Genomic DNA, 20,188 nt, shown 5'->3' on the forward strand with positions numbered 1-20,188 from the left:
CTCTTGAGTACTGTTGGATGCAGCTTGCATTCCATTCCGACTTTGAGAAATCATATTGACTTGCTGAGTCAATATTTTGTTTTGAGCCAATATGGCATTCAGAGTATCAATTTCAAGAACTCCCTTCTTCATAGGCGTCCCATTACTCACAGGATTCCTCTCAGAAGTGTACATAAACTGGTTATTAGCAACCATGTCAATGAGTTCTTGAGCTTCTGCAGGCATTTTCTTTAGGTGAATGGATCCACCTGCAGAAGTATCAAATGACATCTTTGATAGCTCAGATAAACCATCATAGAATATATCCAGGATGGTCCATTCTGAAAGCATGTCAGAAGGACACTTTTTGGTCAGCTGCTTGTATCTTTCCCAAGCTTCATAGAGGGATTCACCTTCTTTCTGTCTGAAGGTTTGAACATCCACTCTAAGCTTGCTCAGCTTTTGAGGAGAAAAGAACTTGGCTAAGAAAGCCGTGACCAGCTTGTCCCAAGAGTTCAGGCTATCTCTGGGTTGAGAATCCAACCACACTCTAGCTCTGTCTCTTACAGCAAAAGGGAAAAGCATGAGCCTGTAGACTTCAGAATCTACTCTATTAGTCTTAACAGTATCACAGATCTGCAAGAATTCAGTTAAGAACTGAAAAGGATCTTCAGATGGAAGTCCATGAAACTTGCAGTTCTACTGCATCAGAGAAACTAGCTGAGGTTTCAGCTCAAAGTTGTTTGCTCCAATGGCAGGAATGGAGATGCTTCTTCCATGTAAATTGGAATTAGGTGCAGTAAAGTCACCAAGCATTCTCCTTGCATTATTATTATTTTCGGCTGCCATCTCCTCTTCCTGTTCGAAAATTTCTAAAAGGTTATCTCTGGATTGTTGTAATTTAGCTTCTCTTAGTTTCTTCTTCAGAGTCCTTTCAGGTTCTGGATCTGCTTCAACAAGAATATTCTTGTCCTTGCTCCTGCTCATATGACAAAGAAGAGGGCACAGAAAAAATAATAATAATAATAATAGGGATCCTTTATACCACAGTATAGAGGTCCCTGTGTGAGTGGAAGAAAGGAAGGGGACAAAGAATGTAATGTAAGGAAAGAAACACAAGGGTGAGGAGAGTAGAGATGTGAGGTGAGGAGATGTTTAGTAGATGAATAAATAAGTAGAATAAGATGAGAGAGGAAAAATTTCGAAAATAATTTTTAAAAAAGAGTTAGTGATTTTCAAAAATAGTTTTTGAAAAAGGTTAGTAATTTTCGAAAATTTGAAATCAACAATTAAAATAATTAGTTAAAAAAAGAAATTTTGAAAAAGAGGGAAGATATTTTCGAAAATTAGAGAGAGAGAGAGTTAGTTAGGTAGTTTTGAAAAAGATAAGAAACAAACAAAAAGTTAGTTAGTTAGTTGAAACAAATTTTGAAAAGATAAGAAGTTAGGAGGTTAGAAAAGATATTTTGAAATCAACTTTTTGAAAAAGATAAGATAAGAAGATATTTTTGAAAAGATATGGTTGAAATTAGTTTTGAAAAAGATTTGATTTTTAAAATCACAAATAATGACTTGATTCATAAGAAATCACAAGATATGATTCTAGAACTCAAAGTTTGAATCTTTCTTAACAAGCAAGTGACAAACTTGAAATTTTTGAATCAAAACATTAATTGATGATGTTATTTTCGAAAATTATGAGATAAAATTAAGAAAAAGATTTTTGAAAAATATTTTTATAATTTTCGAAAATAATCAAGAAAAATGAAAAAGATTTGATTTTTGAAAAAGATTTTGAAAAAGATAAAATTTTTTAAATTGAAAATTTGATTTGACTCATGAAAACAACTAGATTTTAAAAATTTTTGAAAAAGTCAAATCTAATTTTCGAAATTTTAAGAGAAGAAAAAGGAAAAGATATTTTTTTTAACTTTTTTGAATTTTTATGATGAGAGAGAAAAAATTAAAACATCATTTTCATGTTTTTCTCTTTTATTTCTGGATCAAAACAAGGAATGCATGCAAGAACACTATGAATGTCAAGATGAACACCAAGAACACTTTGAATGTTATGATGAACATCAGGAACTTATTTTTGAAAATTTTCATATGCAAAGAAAACATGCAAGACACCAAACTTAGAAATCTTTCATGTTTAGACTCTATGGATGCAAGAATGCACATGTAGAACAAGAAAATATCCAAAACAAGAAAATATCAAGATTAAACAAGAAGACTTACCAAGAACAACTTGAAGATCATGAAGAACACTATGAATGCATGAATTTTCGAAAAATGCAAGATGAATATGCAATTGACACCAAACTTTCAACTTGACTCAAGACTCAAACAAGAACCATAAAATATTTTTGATTTTTATGATTTTATGATTTTTTTGGTATTTTCTTTTGATTTTTTTCGAAAATCATTTTAAAAAAAAGAAAAATAAGGATTCCAAAATTTTTAATATGAATTCCAGGAATCTTATGCTCTTTAAACTAAAGCTCCAATCAAAGGGTTAGGCATGGCTTAATAGCCAGCCAAGCTTTAGTATGTAACTCAGACATGACAAGCCTAACATGCCCTATCCAAAAGAATTAGACATGGCTTTACAGCCAGCCAGGCTTCAACATGCTTCATGAAACTCTAGAATTCATTCTTAAAAATTCTGAAGAAAAATATATTTTTGAAAACATTTTTATTTTAAAATTTTTTTCGAACACAAAGGAGAAATTTTTGAAAGATTTTTTTTTTTTTGAAAAATTTTTGAAAACTTTTTGAAAAGAAAACGAAAAGAAACCCAATCTGAGCAACAAGATGAACCATCAGTTGTCCAAACTCGAACAATCCCCGGCAACGGCGTCAAAAACTTGGTGCACGAAATTGTGATCTCTGGTAATGGCTCCAAAAACTTGGTGCTCTAATCTCAATTCATAATTTGTCACAACTTCGATACAACTAACCAGCAAGTGCACTGGGTCGTCCAAGTAATAAACCTTACGTGAGTAAGGGTCGATCCCACGGAGATTGTTGGTATGAAGCAAGCTATGGTCACCTTGTAAATCTCAGTCAGGCGGATATAAAATAGTTATGGAGTTTTCGAAATTAATACTAATTAAATAGAAAATAAGGATAGAAACACTTATGTAATTCATTGGTGAGAATTTCAGATAAGTGTGTAGAGATGCTTTCGTTCCTCTGAATCTCTGCTTTCCCGCTGTCTTCATCCAATCAGTCTTACTCCTTTCTATGGCTGGCTTTATGCAAGGGCATCACCGTTGTCAATGGTTACATCCCCTCCTCTTGTGAAAATGGTCCAAATGCTCTGTCACAGCACGGCTAATCATCTGAGGTTCCCGATCATGCTGGAATAGGATTCACCCTCCTTTTGCGTCTGTCACTACGCCCAGCAATCGCAAGTTTGAAGCTCATCACAGTCATTCAATCCCAGAATCCTACTCGGAATACCACAGACAAGGTTTAGACTTTCCGGATTCTCATGAATGCTGCCATCAATCTAGCTTACACCACGAAGATTCTGATTAAGAGATCCAAGAGATAATCATTCAATCGAAGGTAGAACGGAAGTGGTTGTCAGGCACGCGTTCATAGGGAATGATGATGATTGTCACATTCATCACATTCAGGTTGAAGTGCGAATGAATATCTTAGAAGCAGAATAAGTTGAATTGAATAGAAAAACAGTAGTACTTTGCATTAATCTTTGAGGAACAGCAGAGCTCCACACCTTAATCTATGGAGTGTAGAAACTCTACCGTTGAAAATACATAAGTGATAATGGAGTTCATTGGTCTCGGCCCCAGAGGGGAACCGGAGTAACCAAGACTACTATGATCCGAAGATAAAACTCAGGATGTCTAATACAATAGTAAAAAGTTCTATTTATAATAAACTAGCTACTAGGGTTTACAGAAGTAAGTAATTGATGCATAAATCCACTTCTGGGGCCCACTTGGTGTGTGCTTGGGCTGAGCTTGAATGTTACACGTGCAGAGGCTCTTTCTGGAGTTGAACGCCAGCTTTTGTGCCAGTTTGGGCGTTGAACTCCACTTTGCAACTTGTTTCTGGCGCTGGACGCCAGAATTGGGCAGAGAACTGGCGTTGAACGCCAATTTGCGTCATCTAAAATTGGGCAAAGTATGGACTATTATATATTTCTGGAAAGCCCTGGATTTCTACTTTCCAACACAATTGGAATAGCGCCATTTTGAGTTCTGTAGATCCAGAAAATCCACTTTGAGTGCAGGGAGGTCAGAATCCAACAGCATCAGCAGTCCTTCTTCTACCTCTGAATCTGATTTTTGCTCAAGTCCCTCAATTTCAGCCAGAAAATACCTGAAATCACAGAAAAATACACAAACTCATAGTAAAGTCCAGAAATGTGAATTTAACATAAAAACTAATGAAAACATCCCTAAAAGTAACCAGATTCTACTAAAAACATACTAAAAACAATGCCAAAAAGCGTATAAATTATCCGCTCATCACACGCCATATGTGTTGATGTCCTTCGCGTGCCACAACTTCGAGCCCAAGTGGCACGCCCAGGCTTTTCCTTGTATCTCCCTTCTTTGGAAAGTTGAACTAGCGTGGCATGCCCAGGGTCTGGCGTGCCATGCCCATTATGGGTGCTTAATCTTCCTCTCTGGCCAATTGAACTAGCATGGCATGCCCAGGGTCTGGCGTGCCACGCCCATTGTTCTTCTTTGATCCAGTAGCTGGCGTGCCACGCCTGGGTCCTCAAGTGGCACGCCTAAGTGAGAATATGGAGCTGGCGTGCCACGCCTTCGACACCAAGGGGCACGCCCAGCCCTTGCTTTGGCCCCCTTTTATCATTGGCATGCCACGCCTGGATGCTCAAGTGGCACACCTATGTGAGGATGAGAGCTTGGAGTGCCACGCCTTCGACACCAAGTGGCACACCCAGCTTTGCTTTGGTCTCCTTGAGTGTTGGCGTGCCACGCCTGGGTCTTCAAGTGGCACGCCCAAGTGACAATGGAGAGCTGGCGTGCCACGCCTTTGACAAGTGGCTCACCCAGCCCTTTTGGGTTTCAACCTCTTCTCTTGGAAACTTGTACTAGCGTGCCACGCCTTGATGCTCAAGTGGCACGCCCACTTTAATGTGGTTCTTTCCAGCTTGGCGTGCCATACTTGGCTCTTTAAGTGGCACAACAAAGTGATGATTTAAAGCTGGCGTGCCACGCCTTCAATACCAAGTGGCACGCCCAGCCTTTTGGGTCTTCAATATTGCTCTCTGGAATCTTGTACTGGCGTGCCACGCCTTGGTGCTCAAGTGGCACGCCCACTTAGTGTGATTCTTTTTAGCTTGGCGTGCCACGCCTGGCTCTTCAAGTGGCACGCCAAAGTGACAATTTGAAGCTAGCGTGCCACGCCTTTGACACCAAGTAGCATGCCCAAGTGATGATCTCCTCTGGATGGATGAACTAGCGTGCCACGCCCCATGGATCAAGTGGCACGCCCATAGTATGTGACGGGCTAGGTGTGCCACGCCCAGAATGGCGTGCCACGCCCCTCTAGTGGCCTTCAACATTGCTCTCTGGAAAATTACACTGGCGTGCCACACCCAGCTTCTAGCGTGCCACGCCCATACAATTTCTTCAATCATGCTCCTCTGGAAATCATAACTGGCGTGCCACGCCCAGTTCTTGGCATGCCACGCCCATATAGAGAGCTTGAGGATCCTTTCTGGAATTTAGTATTGGCGTGCCACGCCCAGCTCCTGGCATGCCACGCCAGTGCAATTTTGTTGCGTTTGTTCCAAGTGGCACGCCAGTTTCACATGCCCGACCTTGTTTTGTTGTTTTCTTCCCTTTTTGATGTCTTTTTCACCTAAAATTCAGCACAAACCCAATTCAAAGCAATGTACAATAATATTCATCAAATAGTACATGAATTGCAATGGTCAAATGAGATTATGCTCTTTTATGGTCCTTTCTATGCAAGAAAAAAGGGTAGATGATGCAAGTCATCACAACACCAAACTTAAGCTTTGCTTGTCCCAAGCAAATCACCGTGAGTAGTTCTTAAAAGGATACTTGACCTTGAATGGATGTACAACATTACTAAGGATAGGACTAAGTATTTAACACATGAATATTTTTGTTTCAATGTCACAAAGAACCCCTAGATCTTTGAGGGTTCTTCCAAGTATAAGCTTCAGGGGCCCTTTTTATTGATTGTCAACTTAAAGTAGCAAGATTTATTTCATTCTCTTTTGTTTGTCCTGTCCTTTTCACTTTTTCTTTTTCATTGACCATGACTCTAAGTGTTTTGTCTCAAGACAACCCTTTAGTTAGGCTTTCAATTAGCACTCCCAAGCCAGTTGGCTTTAGGGTACTAGATGTTGAAACACCCCTAAGAATTTACTTGCCCAGGTCTCTTCTTGACACATCTTCACCACGAGCATCTACTAGGTTCTCTAACTCTTTTGAGCTATTTAGTGTTTCTTTCCATCCTAGTAGTTGATGCCCAGAGCCTTGGGTCTTTATTGCTTACTACTTCTTGGTTCTATAGATATTCAAGGAACACCCTTTAGCATCTACTTGTCATACCTTCTAAGCCAAGTCGTTTTTTCCATGACTCATTTTCTTTCCAGTTCATTCAAGGTTCTACACTTAGTTCCTTATCTCTTTATTTTTTTGAACAGTCAAACTTGGTCTTAGTCTCTTTCGCTCTTGTTTTTATAACAACTCAATGACTCTTATGGAAACAAACTAATCTTTTATTGATGTAGATGAACTTGAACTAACATTGCATTTTCTTTCTTGTAATTCAAAGGACTCATAAAAGACTTCAGGCAATAAAAAAAACTAAGCATTAAACATAAACTATCCTAGCATTGTAACTTATTTTCAAACAGAAACTAAAACATAAAAAAACTAAACAGAAATCTAGAAATTTGAGAGTGTCAACTATGGAACTCAACAACCTTGAGCAGCTTCAGTTCATTTGCCCCTTTCCTTCGTCTTTCTTTTTGGAAGAGGAGGAGTCATCATCATCCTTTTGGAGGATCCCTTTTGTGCCTTTGTGTCTTTGAGCTTCCAGAATCCTAGCCTCCTCATGTAATTTCTTTCATCCTCCTTGTGCTTGGCCAGAATTTCTTCTTATCTTGCACTTAACTCCTCCATTCCTTGCATGAATGTTGGGTATCCAGGGTGTAAGGCAGCCACAGCATTACATAAGTGATTCAGCTTCGCTTGTGTGTTGATATCATATTGCCTCCTTGAGATAGTTCTGGCATCATAAAGATTCCTGAACTCAGCAAGGTTCCTCTGCTGCCATTTATTCTACTTCACTATCTTGTTGAGTGTGCTTTGCATCTCTCGCCAGTCAAACTGTTCTTGCTTCTCCTTCCTCATGTGCTCCAAGCTCCATTTGAGTTGTTGTATGTTCTGATTCACTTGGTTCCATTGTTGTTGTTGATTATCCTTGAGTTGGTTGACATTCTCTCTCAGATGGTGTATGTCTCCCTTCATTTGGTGTATGTCTCCTTGCATTTGCTCACAGTTGAAACCTTCAGGAAATTGTTGATATTGTTGGTATGGTGGCTGCCCTTGTGGCACATGAGCATGTCCTCTATGCTCCCTTCTTCTCTCAAGTGGGTTAACAGCCACCACTTTGGCCATCTTCTTGGCAGTTATGGGCTTGTCTTGATCTACCAGCACTTTATCAATAATCTTTTCAACCCCTGTTTCATCACATAGCCTCTGAATAATGCTGGGGAGGACCAACCTTGTGCTATCCTTGGTGCTTTTTAGCACCCTGTTGATGTTGTTGGCCATCATTTCTCCAATATTCACATTCTCACCTTTCATTATGCTGTATATGAGCACAGCCCTTTCCACCGTAACCTCGGAAGTGTTTGAAGTAGGGTAGAGAGATCTTCTCATAAAGTCCAGCCACCCTCTAGCTTGGGGGCTCAAATCTCTTCTTCTCAGCTGGTTGGGTCTCCCATCTCTATCATTGATCCATTGCACATTCAACACACAAATCTCATTGAGGATTTCATCAAATCCTGGGTCTTCTTGCTTCATTCTTTCTTCATAGCTCCGAGTGGAGCTTGTTCGTCCCACCATGAGCATCCTATCTATGTTAGAGGGACTGTAGTTAATGGATTTCCCTCTCACATAGCTAATATAGCTATAGGATTGCCCTGGCTGAGGCACAGCATTGGCGTAGAACTCTCTCACCAAGCTTTCCACCACCTTCCTTGGTGGGTTGCACAAGAGTGCCCAGCCTCTATTGTTGATTTCCCTGTTGATCTCAGGGTGTTCATTCCTTCCCAATTGGAACCCAACATCTGGAATAATTTGCCTCTCACTCACCCAACCATAAAATTGATTTTGGTTGAATGAAGAGAGGGACTTGTGTTCATTGTGGCCAGAGGACCCTGAGGTTGGTTCCTTGGTCTTTCTTTTCTTTGTTGATAAAGCTCTTGGTGGTGCCATTGGGATGAAGAAAGGTGTGTGAAGGGTTAAAGAAGATTGAAAAAAGTTGCAAGAGAGCAAGCAAAACATAATTTTGCTCCAACACCAAACTTAGGACTTGATTGTCCGTAATCAAGTAGAAGAAAAAAGGTAAAGAAAAAAGGAAAAAACAAGAGAAAAGAAGGAATTGTGGGGTTATTTTTGTATGTGAAGCTGGGGTTTGAAGTGGGAGGAGTGGTGGGAAAAAGTAGGGGTTTTTATAGGGATGGAAAGTGTGGTCTGAATGGTGGGAAGTGAAAGCAATTAAATGTTTTCCCACTTGGGAGTGGCGCCTAGCATGGGAAGAGGTGCCAATCATTATCCCTCTTTACTTCCTGCATGTGTTAAGTTCCAAAGTGCAAGTACACTTTGATTTCTTTGCTTTATGAGCTATCAATCATGTGGGTCTCATTCTCTCTCCTGAAAAATAAAAACGAAACCCCATCAATAATGACAAAAGAATCCTCCACATTCCTTTTAATATGAGTAAATGAAATCGCAACTGATGAGTGTCCCATGGGACACCAAACTTAATCCCATTACATCTAATAAATTGGGTTCATCATTGGGTTTTTAATGTCTTCATAAGGGTGAATTAACTTTAGTCCTTTCACATTTCTATGCTTCCAACCCCTTCCAAACACATTTAAAACCAACTTTCTATATACTTACCAATTTATTAAATGCTTTTAACTTGGATGGTATTGGGCTTGCTAGGTGGGATTTCGTATGGTGGTGGCCACACCAAACTTAATCTCTGGGCTTACTTTCAAATTTACTTTGTTCAAATGGTAGTAAGCCTAGATTAAGTGGATTGGTGGCCACACCAAACTTAGCTTTTAGCTAGTTCTCAGCCCAATTACTCATCATTAGTGAATGTATTTGACGAACGGATTTTTGCTAGTAAAGAATTTCACAAAAGTAATCACGTGGTAAGTATAGTTTCTAAACCAACAAGGAATCCTTTTGTACAAAAACTTGTTTGTCACTTAAGCAAAACCAATAAAAATAAACCAAAGTATTTAAAACTCGGGTCGTCTCTCAAGGAATTGTAGGGAGGTGTAGTTATTATTGGTTATGGAAGATTATCTTTTTGGGGTTTTTGAATAAGGAACAAGAAAAATAAATTGCAAGAAAGTAAATTAATAATTAAGAAAACTCTTGGCAATGTATGAGAATTAGACATCCTATCCTAGTTATCCTTATCAATTGTGATAAGAATTGTTCATTGCTCTCACTTAGTGAATCCTTACTAAATAAAGGAAAGTCAAGTAGACTAATTGATGAGCGGATATTTTATACGCTTTTTGGGGATAATTTCATATAGTTAGAGTATGTTTTAGTTAGTTTTTAGTCTATTTCTAGTAGTTTTTAGGAAAAATTTATATTTCTGGACTTTACTATGAGTTGTGTGTTTTTCTGTAATTTCAGGTATTTTTCTGGCTGAAATTGAAGGAGCTGAGCAAAAATCTGATTCAGGCTGAAAAAGGACTGCTGATGCTGTTGGATTCTGACCTCTCTGCACTCAAAGTGGATTTTCTGGAGCTACAGAACTTGAAATGGCATGCTTCCAATTGCGTTGGAAAGTAGACATCCAGGGCTTTCCAGCAATATATAATAGTCCATACTTTGCACAAGGATGGACGACGTAAACTGGCGTTCAACGCCAGTTCTTTGCCCAATTCTGGCGTTCAGCGCCAGAAAAGGATCAAAAACTGGAGTTGAACGCCCAAACTGGCACAAAAACTGGCGTTCAACTCCACAAATGGCCTCTGCACGTGGATTGCTTAAAGTCTCAGCCCCAGCACACACCAAGTGGGCCCCAGCACACCAAGTGGGCCCCAGAAGTGGATCTCTGCATCATCCATCATAGTCCACTCATATTTTTTAACCCTAGGCTACTAGTTTAGTATTTAAACAACTTTTAGAGACTTATTTTGTATCTCATGACATTTCAGATCTAAACTTTGTATTCTCTGATGGCATGAGTCTCTAAACCCCATTGTTGGGGGTGAGGAGCTCTGCTGTGTCTCAATGAATTAATGCAAGTATTTCTGTTTTCATTCAAACACGCTTGTTCCTATCTAAGATGTTCATTCGCGCTTAACTGTGATGATGGTGATGAGCTGTGACACTCATCACCTTCCTCAACCCATGAACGTGTGCCTGACAACCACCTCCGTTCTATATCCGATTGAATGAGTGTCTCTTAGATTCTTTAATCAGAATCTCCGTGGTATAAGCTAGAACTGATGGCGGCATTCATGAGAATCCGGAAAGTCTAAGCCTTGTCTGTGGCATTCCGAGTAGGATTCAAGGATTGAATAACTGTGACGAGCTTCAAACTCCTGAAGGCTGGGTGTTAGTGACAGACGCAAAAGGATAGTAAATCCTATTCCAACCGGATCGAGAACCAACCGGTGATTAGCCATGCTGTGACAGAGCGCGTGAGCGTAGTTTTCACTGGAAGGATGGAAGGTAGCCATTGATAACGGTGATCCACCAACACACAGCTTGCCATAGGAGGACGTGCGTGCGTGAATCAGAAGACAGAGGAAAGCAGAGATTCAGAGGACAAAGCATCTCCAAAACTCCAACATATTCTCCATTACTGCACAACAAGTAACTTGCTCTACTGGTTATTCACAATTCAATTGATAAACATAATTGACTTCCTGACTAAGATTTACAAGATAACCATAGATTGCTTCAAACCAACAATCTCTGTGGGATTCGACCCTTACTCACGTAAGGTATTACTTGGACGACCCAGTACACTTGCTGGTTAGTGGTACGCGTTGTGAAAAGTGTGATTCGCAATTCGTGCTACCAAGTTTTTGGCGCCGTTGCCGGGGATTGTTCGTGTTTGAACAACTGACGGATTATTTTGTTGCTTAGATTAGGAAAAATCTTCTCCTTTTTTGGTTTAGAGTCTTTTATTATTTATCCCTTGTTAAAACACTTTAAATTTATAGCTCAATTAATTAGAACGTGGTGTTTATGTTCATAGTAATTGGCTATCATATTTAAAAAAAAAAAAAAACCTTTTTCAAAAATAATTTTTCTATTAATAAGGTCCCATAACTCATTTGGCTAGAACATTAATTTGATTGGGTTAGAATCTTTTATACTCTTTTTAAAACCTTCTTTTTCAAAAATAATTTTTCTATTAAATCCTGTGCCAAACTTTAAGTTTGGTGTTTTCTTGTTGATTCCCCTTTGATTTTCGAAAATTTTGGTTTGGTTTTCTAAAAATTTTAAGTTTGGTGTTCTTCCTTCATGTTCTTGTGTTCTTGTGAGTCTTCAAAGTGTTCTTGAGTTTTCCTTGTGTCTTGATCTTAAAATTTTTAAGTTTGGTGTTCCTTGGTGTTTTCCCTCCAAATTTTTCGAAAACAAGGAGCATTAGATCTAAAAATTTTAAATCTTGTACTATCTTATTGTTCTTCTCTCTCCTCACTAAATTCAAAAATATCTTTTCAAAATATCTCTTCTAACTTCCTAACTTCTTATCTTTTCAAATTTGTTTCAACTAACTAACTAACTTTTTGTTTGTTTCATAACTTTTTCAAAACTACCTAACTAACTCTCTCTCTCTAATTTTCGAAAATATCTTCCCTCTTTTTCAAAAAAATTTCGTTTTTTTAACTAATTATTTTTAATTTAAAAAAAAAATTTATAATTTTCAAAATTCAAATTCTTTTTAGTTATTTTATTTTATTTAAGTATTTACTTCTTATAAAATAAAATAAATAAAAAAGATAAATCAGTCCAAGTTATATCTATAGAAATCCATCATGGACATAAGTGGAAATGAACAGTCCAGGAGGACTCTGGGGTCATATTCTAACCCCTCTACTGCTTCATATGGGAGTAGCATATGCATACCCTCCATTGGAGTTAGTAGCTTTGAGTTGAATCCTCAGCTCATTATCATGGTGCAGCAAAGTTGCCAGTATTCCGGTCTTCCACAGGAAGAACCTACAGAGTTTCTGGCACAATTTTTACAAATTGCTGACACAGTACATGATAAGGAAATAGATCAGGATGTCTACAGACTATTACTGTTTCCATTTGCTGTAAAAGATCAAGCCAAGAGGTGGTTAAATAACCAACCTAAGGCCAGCATAAGAACATGGAAACAACTGACAGAAAAATTCCTGAATCAATATTTCCCTCCAAAAAGGATGACACAGCTAAGGCTGGACATCCAAGGCTTTAAACAAGGAGATAATGAATCTCTTTATGATGCCTGGGAGAGATACAGAGAGATGCTACGAAAATGCCCCTCTGAAATGTTTTCAGAGTGGGTTCAGTTAGACATCTTCTACTATGGGCTTGCAGAAGGAGCTCAGATGTCTTTAGATTACTCAGCTGGTGGATCTATCCATATGAGAAAGACAATCGAAGAGGCTCAAGAGCTCATTGATACAGTTGCCAGGAATCAGCATCTGTATCTAAGCAGCAACCCTTCCATGAATGAAGAGGTTAAAACAGTAACTGCTGAATTCAGTACTGTAAAACAAGCTGCTGAATTCAATCAGCAATTAGATTTTCTAACAAAGCAGCTAGCTGAATTCAAAGACAGGTTACAGGAGACAAGGATAGCTAATATACATATGGAAGAACAGTTTAAGCAAACAAAGCAGCAGCTATCAAAGCAAATACCAGAAGAATGCCAAGCAGTGAAATTAAGAAGTGGGAAAACATTAAATACCCCACCTCAAGGCATCAAAAATTCAAGAAATAAGCAACCCACCAAAGATTCCCCTGAGGACAGTAAGAGCCCATGGAAAAATAATTCTGGCACTAAAACGCCAGAAAATGGGTGGAAGGCTGGCGCTGAACGCCCAGACCATGCCCAAAACTGGCGTTCAGCGCCAGAAACAAGGCAGGGGTGGCGTTCAACGCCAGAAATGGGCAAGAATCTGGCACTGAACGCCCAACAGGGGCACATTTCTGGCGTTCAGGCGCCAGGAACAGACAGTGAGCTGGCGTCTAACGTCACTCCAGCTTCTGACTCTGGTACGCAATTGCCAGTGAGGGATCAGACACACATAAGTGCTGACAACAACCCCTCTAAAAAGGCTTCTTTAACCACTAAGGTTGAGGAATATAAAGCCAAGATACCTTATCCTCAAAAACTCCGGAAAGAGGAGCAGGATAAGAAATTTGCTCGCTTTGCAGATTATCTAAGGACTCTTGAAATAAAGATTCCTTTTGCAGAGGCACTTGAGCAAATACCGTCTTATGCCAAGTTCATGAAAGAGATCTTGAGTCATAAAAAGGAGTGGAGAGAAACAGAAAGAGTTCTCCTCACTGAAGAATGCAGTGCAGTCATTCTGAAAAGCTTTCCTGAAAAGCTTAAAGACCCTGGGAGTTTTCTGATACCATGCATATTAGAAGGTGATTGCACCAAGACAGCTTTATGCGATCTTGGGGCAAGCATCAACCTAATACCTGCATCCACTATCAGGAAGCTTGGCTTAACTGAGGAAGTTAAACCAACCCGGATATGTCTCCAACTTGCTGATGGTTCTACTAAATACCCATCAGGCGTGATTGAGGACATGATTGTCAGAGTTGGGCCATTCGCCTTTCCCACTGACTTTGTTGTGCTGGAAATGGAGGAGCACAAGAGTGCTACTCTCATTCTAGGAAGACCCTTCCTAGCAACTGGACGATCCCTCATTGACGTCCAGCAGGGGGAAATAACCCTGAGAGTCAACGATGACGAGTTCAAGTTGAACGCTGTCAAAGCCATGCAGCATCCAGACACATCAACAGACTGCATGAAAGTTGACCTTATTGACTCTTTGGTAGAAGAGATCAACATGGCTGAGAGTCTCGAATCAGAGTTGGAAGACATCTTTAAAGATGTTCAGCCTGATTTGGAGGATTCAGGGGACATGAAAGAGCCTCTGAACTTTCTTCTGAAAGAGGAAAAACCTCCTAAACCAGAGCTCAAGCCACTGCCACCATCCTTGAAATATGCATTTCTAGGAGAAGGTGACACCTTTCCAGTGATCATAAGCTCTGCTTTAAATTCACAGGAAGAGGAAGCACTTATTCAAGTGCTAAGGACACACAAGACAGCTCTTGGGTGGTCCATAGGTGACCTTAAGGGCATAAGCCCAGCCAGATGCATGCACAAAATCCTATTGGAGGATAATGCCAAACCAGTGGTTCAACCACAGAGGCGGCTAAATCCAGCCATGAAGGAAGTGGTGCAGAAAGAGGTCACCAAATTACTAGAGGCTGGGATTATTTATCCCATTTCTGATAGCCCCTGGGTGAGCCCTGTTCAAGTCGTCCCAAAAAAGGGAGGCATGACAGTGATTCATAATGAAAAAAATGAACTGGTTCCTACAAGAACAGTTACAGGGTGGCGCATGTGTATTGACTACAGAAGGCTCAATACAGCCACCAGAAAGGATCATTTTCCTTTACCATTCATAGACCAGATGCTAGAGAGACTAGCAGGTCATGATTATTACTGCTTTTTGGATGGCTACTCAGGCTATAACCAGATTGCAGTAGATCCCCAGGATCAAGAGAAAACAGCATTCACATGTCCATCCGGAGTGTTTGCTTATAGAAGGATGCCCTTTGGGCTATGCAATGCACCTGCAACCTTCCAGAGATGCATGCTCTCTATTTTCTCTTACATGGTGGAAAAATTTCTGGAAGTCTTCATGGATGACTTCTCAGTATATGGAGACTCATTCAGCTCCTGTCTTGATCACCTGAAACTTGTTCTGAAAAGATGCCAAGAAACCAACCTAGTTTTAAACTGGGAAAAGTGTCACTTCATGGTGACTGAAGGAATTGTTCTTGGGCATAAAATCTCAAACAAGGGAATAGAGGTAGATCAAGCAAAAATAGAGGTAATTTGAAAAATTACCACCACCTGCCAATGTTAAGGCAATCAGAAGCTTTCTGGGGCATGCAGGATTCTATAGGAGGTTTATAAAGGATTTTTCAAAAATCGCAAAACCCCTAAGCAATCTGCTAGCTGCTGACACACCATTTGTGTTTGACACAGCATGCCTACAGGCGTTTGAAACGCTGAAAGCTAAGCTGGTCACAGCACCAGTCATTTCTGCACCAGACTGGTCATTGCCATTTGAGTTAATGTGTGATGCCAGTGATCATGCCATTGGTGCAGTACTGGGACAGAGGCATGACAAGCTTCTGCATGTCATTTATTATGCCAGTCGCGTTTTAAATGATGCCCAGAAAAATTACACAACCACAGAAAAGGAATTACTTGCAGTGGTTTACGCCATTGACAAGTTCAAATCCTACTTAGTAGGATCAAAGGTGATTGTGTACACTGACCATGCTGCTCTTAAGTATCTACTCACAAAGCAGGATTCAAAACCCAGGCTCATCAGATGGGTATTGCTTCTGCAAGAGTTTGATATAGAAATAAGAGACAGAAAAGGGACAGAGAACCAAGTGGCTGATCATCTGTCCCGGATAGAGCCAGTGGAAGGGACGTCCCTCCCCTTCCTTGAGATCTCTGAGACATTCCCTGATGAACATCTATTTGCCATTCAGGAAGCACCATGGTTTGCCAATATTGCAAACTATAAAGCTGCAAGGTTCATACCCAAGGAGTACAATAGAATACAAAAAAAGAAACTAATTACTGATGCAAAGTACTACTTGTGGGATGAGCCCTATCTCTTTAAGAGATGTGCAGACGGAATTATCCGTAGGTGTGTCCCCAGAGAGGAAGCACAGAGAATCTTATGGCATTGCCATGGATCTCAATATGGAGGTCATTTCGGAGGTGAGCGAACAGCCACCAAGGTCCTCCAATGTGGCTTCTATTGGCCCACACTCTATAAAGATTCCCGAGAGTTTGTACGTAATTGTGACAGTTGCCAAAGAGCTGGTAATCTGCCTCATGGTTACGCCATGCCTCAACAAGGAATCTTGGAAATAGAGTTGTTTGATGTATGGGGAATTGACTTCATGGGACCTTTCCCACCATCATACTCAAACACTTATATTCTGGTGGCAGTTGACTATGTATCAAAATGGGTTGAGGCTATTGCCACACCCACCAATGATACTAAAACAGTGCTGAAATTCCTCCAGAAACATATCTTTAGCAGGTTTGGTGTCCCTAGAGTGTTAATCAGTGATGGGGGCACTCACTTCTGCAATAAACAGCTTTACTCTGCCATGGTTCGGTATGGAATTCGCCACAAGGTGGCCACTCCATATCATCCACAAACTAATGGGCAGGCTGAAGTCTCTAACAGAGAATTAAAGAGAATCCTGGAACGGACAGTAAATACCCGTAGAAAGGATTGGGCAAGGAGCTTGGATGATGCTCTGTGGGCTTACAGAACAGCATTCAAGACCCCTATAGGGACCTCTCCATACCAACTTGTGTATGGTAAGGCATGCCACTTGCCCGTGGAACTGGAACATAAGGCCTACTGGGCAACCAGATTCCTAAACTTAGATGCCAAATTAGCAGGAGAAAAACGATTGCTCCAGCTAAATGAGCTAGAGGAATTCAGATTCACAGCTTTCGAAAATGCCAAGCTTTATAAAGAAAAATAAAAAAAATGGCATGACAGAAAGCTGTCATCTAGAATCTTTGAACCAGGACAGAAGGTCCTGTTGTTTAACTCTAGACTCAGGCTATTCCCCGGAAAACTGAAATCCCGGTGGAGGGGACCATACGTGATTACAAGTGTGTCACCATATGGTTATGTGGAGCTTCAAGATATTGATTCTGATAAGAAGTTCATTGTCAATGGACAGCGAATCAAGCATTATCTTGAAGGCAACACTGAGCAAGAATGCTCAAGCCTGAAGCTAGATTAAAAGCTCAGCAAGGTCCAGCTAAAGACAATAAAGAAGCGCTTGCTGGGAGGCAACCCAGCCATGGGGCAACAATCCTCTAAGCATTTTGCCCTATTTTTATTTTTATTTGTTTATATAAAGTTCACTGACACTAAGGTAAAGAATCATTTGCATAAGTTTACAGGGTTACAGAAGGAATCTACACACAAAATAAAGATAAGGAGCTTACTGGCAAGAAAACGCCAGTGAAGGCCATTTTGGGCGTTCAGCGCCCAAAATGGGCATCCAGTGGGCACTGAACGCCAGTAAGGATAGCCATCTGGCGTTCAACGCCAGAAAAGGGCAACAACTGGGCGTTGAACGCCCAGGAGAGCAGCATTTGGGCGTTGAACGCCCAAAACAGGCAGTGTTTGGGCGTTCAAACGCCAGGATGGTGGGGAGGAGCTCTCCTTCTACCCATCTCCTTCTTTTTCTTTTGCTTGAGGACAAGCAAAGCTCTAAGTTTGGTGTGCTTATCCGTGATCACTAAGATCATGGCCCCTAAAGGAAAACAACCCACTCCAAGAGGAGCAAGGGCGTGATTTAAAGGAACTAAAGCGCAGAAATTCTCTCTTGAAGGACCAAGCACCTCACAGACTAGAGGAACATCCACTTCCCAAACCTCAAGGTTGTTGAGTTCTAATCTTAGCCTTAACTCTGTGATAACTGTTCTTATTTTAATTTTACCTTAGGAGTCATATAGTAGTAATTAGTATCTATTTTGATTTTATCTCCAATTAAGCTATAGTTTATTTTTCTCATCATCAGCAAACATGAATAAAGTAGTAGATCTTTTGAATAAGAAGCAATAAAATTTCGAGCTTTAATAAGAGAAATTCTAATTAGTTAAATGTGGTGGCAATGCTTTCTGTCTTCTGAATGAATGCTTGAACAGTGCATATGTCTTTTGAATTTGTTGCTTAAGACTGTTAAATATGTTGGCTCTTGAAAGAATGATGAACATGAGACATGTTATTGATAATCTGAAAAATCATAAAAAATGATTCTTGAAGCAAGAAAAAGCAGCAAAGAACAAAGCTTGCAGAAAAAAAAAATATAGAAAGAAAAAGAAAAAGCAAGCAGAAAGAGCCAATAGCCCTTAAAACCAAAAGGCAAGGGTAATGAAAAGGATCCCAAGGCTTTGAGCATCAGTGGATAGGAGGGCCACGAAGGAATAAAATCCTGGCCTAAGCGGCTAAACCAAGCTGTCCCTAACCATGTGCTTGTGGCGTGAAGGTGTCAAGTGAAAACTTGAGACTAAGCGGTTAAAGTCAAGGTCCAAGCAAAAAAAAGAGTGTGCTTAAGAACTCTGGACACCTCTAACTGGGGACTTTAGCAAAGCTGAGTCACAATCTGAAAAGGTTCACCCAGTTATGTGTCTGTGGCATTTATGTATCCGGTAGTAATACTGGAAAACAAAGTGCTTAGGGCCACGGCCAAGACTCATAAAGAAGCTGTGTTCAAGAATCATCACATTGAACTAAGAGAATCAATAACACTATCTGAATTCTGAGTTCCTATAGATGCCAATCACTCTGAGCTTCAATGGATAAAGTGAGATGCCAAAACTGTTCAGAAGCAAAAAGCTACTAGTCCCGCTCATCTAATTAGGATCTGAGCTTCAATCAAAAACTCTGAGATATTATTGCTTCTCAACCTATTAGTCTTCTATTTTATTTGTCTAGTTGCTTGAGGACAAGCAACAGTTTAAGTTTGGTGTTGTGATGAGCGGATATTTTATACGCTTTTTGGGGATAATTTCATATAGTTAGAGTATGTTTTAGTTAGTTTTTAGTCTATTTCTAGTAGTTTTTAGGAAAAATTTATATTTATGGACTTTACTATGAGTTGTGTGTTTTTCTGTAATTTCAGGTATTTTTCTGGCTGAAATTGAAGGAGCTGAGCAAAAATCTGATTCAGGCTGAAAAAGGACTGCTGATGCTGTTGGATTCTGACCTCTCTGCACTCAAAGTGGATTTTCTGGAGCTACAGAACTCGAAATGGCATGCTTCCAATTGCGTTGGAAAGTAGACATCCAGGGCTTTCCAGCAATAGATAATAGTCCATACTTTGCACAAGGATAGACGACGTAAACTGGCGTTCAACGCCAGTTCTCTGCCCAATTCTGGCGTTCAGCGCCAAAAAAGGATCAAAAACTGGAGTTGAACGCCCAAACTGGCACAAAAACTGGCGTTCAACTCCACAAATGGCCTCTGCACGTGGATTGCTTAAAGTCTCAGCCCCAGCACACACCAAGTGGGCCCCAGCACACCAAGTGGGCCCCAGAAGTGGATCTCTGCATCATCCATCATAGTCCACTCATATTTTGTAACCCTAGGCTACTAGTTTAGTATTTAAACAACTTTTAGAGACTTATTTTGTATCTCATGACATTTCAGAGCTAAACTTTGTATTCTCTGACGGCATGAGTCTCTAAACCCCATTGTTGGGGGTGAGGAGCTCTGCTGTGTCTCAATGAATTAATGCAAGTATTTCTGTTTTCATTCAAACACGCTTGTTCCTATCTAAGATGTTCATTCGCGCTTAACTGTGATGATGGTGATGAGCTGTGACACTCATCACCTTCCTCAACCCATGAACGTGTGCCTGACAACCACCTCCGTTCTATATCCGATTGAACGAGTGTCTCTTAGATTCTTTAATCAGAATCTCCGTGGTATAAGCTAGAACTGATGGCGGCATTCATGAGAATCCGGAAAGTCTAAGCCTTGTCTGTGGCATTCCGAGTAGGATTCAAGGATTGAATGACTGTGACGAGCTTCAAACTCCTGAAGGCTGGGCGTTAGTGACAGACGCAAAAGGATAGTAAATCCTAT

The 20,188-nt window shown here is 40.2% G+C and overlaps 1 non-coding gene across 1 annotated transcript; it reads left to right on the forward strand.

Annotated features, from left to right (window-relative positions):
• Positions 1-324: 324 nt before the first annotated feature.
• LOC148564687 (small nucleolar RNA R71) lies at positions 325-432 on the forward strand. Its single transcript, XR_015884929.1, has one exon. It is a non-coding gene; the product is annotated as a small nucleolar RNA R71 (small nucleolar RNA).
• Positions 433-20,188: the final 19,756 nt, after the last annotated feature.

The sequence above is a fragment of the Arachis ipaensis genome, chromosome B5 (assembly GCF_059453495.1).
Source record: "Arachis ipaensis isolate K30076 ecotype BB chromosome B5, ASM5945349v1, whole genome shotgun sequence".
In the NCBI taxonomy this organism is placed as follows: Eukaryota; Viridiplantae; Streptophyta; class Magnoliopsida; order Fabales; family Fabaceae; genus Arachis; species Arachis ipaensis.